Source organism: Onychomys torridus, unplaced genomic scaffold (genome assembly GCF_903995425.1).
Source record: "Onychomys torridus unplaced genomic scaffold, mOncTor1.1, whole genome shotgun sequence".
Classification (NCBI taxonomy): Eukaryota; Metazoa; Chordata; class Mammalia; order Rodentia; family Cricetidae; genus Onychomys; species Onychomys torridus.
The window spans coordinates 6,203-9,340 of NW_023411731.1; the positions used below are offsets into that span (position 1 = coordinate 6,203).

At 42.5% G+C, this 3,138-nt stretch overlaps 1 pseudogene; it reads right to left on the reverse strand.

Moving 5' to 3' along the window:
- Positions 1-1,302: 1,302 nt before the first annotated feature.
- LOC118575327 lies at positions 1,303-2,317 on the reverse strand (annotated as a pseudogene).
- Positions 2,318-3,138: the final 821 nt, after the last annotated feature.

Here is a 3,138-nt window from a genome sequence, read left to right on the forward strand (position 1 = left end):
TCTACAAAGAGCAATCTACAGATTCAAAGCAATCTGTTTTAAAATTTCAATACAACTCTTTCCATACCTTTTACACAACAGAAAAGCACAGGTGTCCTGGGGATATCAACTGGACACAACATACCAAGATGTAATAATTGAAGGCAAACACCCTCATATCAAGGCTGGAGCATCCAACCTAGAAGGAAGTAAAGGTTCCCAAGATCAGACAAATAGGTGAGAGACTCCCCACATTCCCTCTGTTAAGACTCCCACAAAACCTCTGTGCTAAACAACCAAGGCATGTATACCGAGGACTTAGTACAGACCGATGCATGTTTTGTGATTGCCTCTTCAGTCTCTGCAAACACCCATGGAGCCTGTTTAGTTGAAACTGTGTGCTCCTATTATCTGATATCTTTGATCCCTCCTACAATCCTGCCTTCTTCTCTTACTTGTGGTTCCCTGAGCTCTGTCTAGTGCTTGGCTGTGGACCTCAATATCTGCTCCCATCAGATGTTGGAGAAAGCCTAACTGAGGACTTTGGGACAGGCACCAATCTACAAGTATAACAGAATTTCATTAGTGGTCATTTCACTGAATTTTGTATGTGTGAAGGAGTTAGGACCCTGTACAAACTTCCTCATCTGAGCAGAGCTTGATAGACTAAAATAGGGTTCTTCAAACTGAAACACCATTGGAATCCACAAACTGATTTTAAAATTTTTATTCATTTTGTACTTATTTGGGTAGGTATTGTCTGCAGAGATGGATGTGCCCATGGAGACAAGAGGAGGACTGAACAAGGGTCCTCTGCAAGACCAACAATTGCTTTTACCAACTGAATCATCTCTCCAGTCCCACACAATGAGTTTGGAGAAAAAAAATGTCTTCATTCTTTCTACTTTTCTTGTAAGCAAACATTTATTTTTGTTTGGTCCTTTGCTGAGCCCTTGATCATATGTTCTGTTCAGTCCAATCCACATAGGTTTCTCCAAAAAAAAACACTCTTGGGATGTCCATGGGGCCAATAAATTGATTCCTAGTTTCCAACTAATGGGACAAATTATCAAACCACAAAGTATGCCAGAGTCCAGTCTCACCCATTCTAACCTGCGATTCAACAAATTAACACCTGTATTAAATTCTGAACCACCATCAGTTTTTTGCTAGTTTCACTGAAAATGCTCTACAAAGACAGTAGTCTACCCAGGTGTCACTGATAACATCACAGCTTGCTGCATCTGGGAGACACGTGTAGGTCACAGCTGACCAGGCTCTAGGATCACTTCATGTGTTTGAGTGGGGCTCCATGAAAGAACACTATGCAGAAGACAGGGACCCATATGCTTCAGTCACCAAGTGTGGGTATGAGCCCACCATTATCTTCCAGAAGCATAAGCTGTAAAGAAATCCAATGCCTGGGATTTTAGCTGCCCTGACCTGTGGAGGTCAGCCAGGAAGAGAGTGTGGGCAGCATTCTCCACTGAGAGGTCCCTGCAGAGGGCATCCTCACACATGACCTTCAAACGTTGCAGGCCATACTTGTCAGCAGCTGCCAGCACAGCAGCTGACATGCTGTCTTGGTCTGGTGCTTTTCCAGTGTAAATGAAGCCCATAATTGCCTTGAAGATTTGTAGCTTCAGGTAATGGATCTCAATGCGGTTATTTTTGCTCTCCTTCATGTCATGTTGAAACATGGCTCTGAAGACTGGAGATCCAGCTGTTAAGATGGCCTTGTGAGCCCGGAATTCCTGACCAGCTACCACCAGGCAGCAGTCTATGAATTGGGAATTCTCCCACAGCTCTCCTAGCTCATCTGCCAATGTGCAGTTATTACCCTGAATTCCTGGCTTCCAGTTCTGGTCAGAGAGGCTCAAAGAGACCTGGACCACACTCACCTTGCAGACAAGGGTGAGCTGGACATCTGGGAGAGCCAAAATGCATGGGGCAATAGGAAGTCTCTAAGAACAAACATTTTGTAATCCCAGTTGCCTCCTGGCACGAACCTAAAGGCTCTTGGGCTCCTTGTGACTTTCATTTCCTCTACTTTGGCACTTACGATCCAAAACTGGAACTTTTTCCAAACATGACTCTTTTGACAGCTGAGCAACACTAGGTAAACTGACAGGTAATCTGCACTTTCTTCATCAACTCCATTCAGGTGTACTCTCAAACACCATTTTTCATTGGTTCCCGTTGAGAAAGGTAGGCTTATAAAACTTTCTGGTATTTCCTCAACAAAAAAAGGGAAGTTGCTTATGATCCACCAGTGGGAGAAACCCTGAACACTGATTTGAGTGTGGTCCCATCTCTGGGCTGTCTGGTCTCCGACCATTTCTCCTACAGGTAGTTTGAAGGTCAACTGGATCCAAAATGAAGAACCAGCAATTGTTTTCTCTTCTCCCTGTGAGATATAATAACAGACAAGATTTTGATTTTTATTTTTGTTTATCATCTGTTTTCTCTTCTATGAGGCTGGAAACTTGGGTCTCTGAAATTTTCTATCTGGATTTCAATACTAATTTCTGAGAACACAGTCTAGGCAACTACATATTCTTACATCACTCCATTATTTTCTAGGTTGAATCTTAGGTCAATAGGTAACTAGTTTTGACAATTACACACAGCTTTAGGATACTTTTGATCATTTATCCTATTAATTCATATAAAAATGTTGCACTATGGTTCTCTAGGGGAACAGAATATATACAAGGAATCTCTGTAAATATCATCCAAGGTGATTTATTAGAATGACTTTGGACTTCAGTCCTGCTCAAACCACATTACCTATGAATGGAAAGTCCATGATTCCATTCCTTACCCATTCCAGGCAGTTGGATGTGTCCACTGGTCTTCAGTATGTGATTCTTCCTGGGAAGTCAATAAAAGAGAGTACAATGAAAGGGACTGACACTCACATTCACACACAGGGACAGGCGCAAGAACAGACAGACAAAGACAGACATAAGGACAGGCACAAACTCAGATAAAAAAAAAGTGACAGGGACAGACTTCTTCAGACAGTCACAGACTCAGAGTCATGCACCAGATAGATGAGGGAAGACAGGTAGCATGAAGTAGAATATCCAAACCTGGTAATGCTCTTGGTTGAAGGACTGCAAGTGGAAGTGCGTTTATTTCTTTCCTTAATGCAGC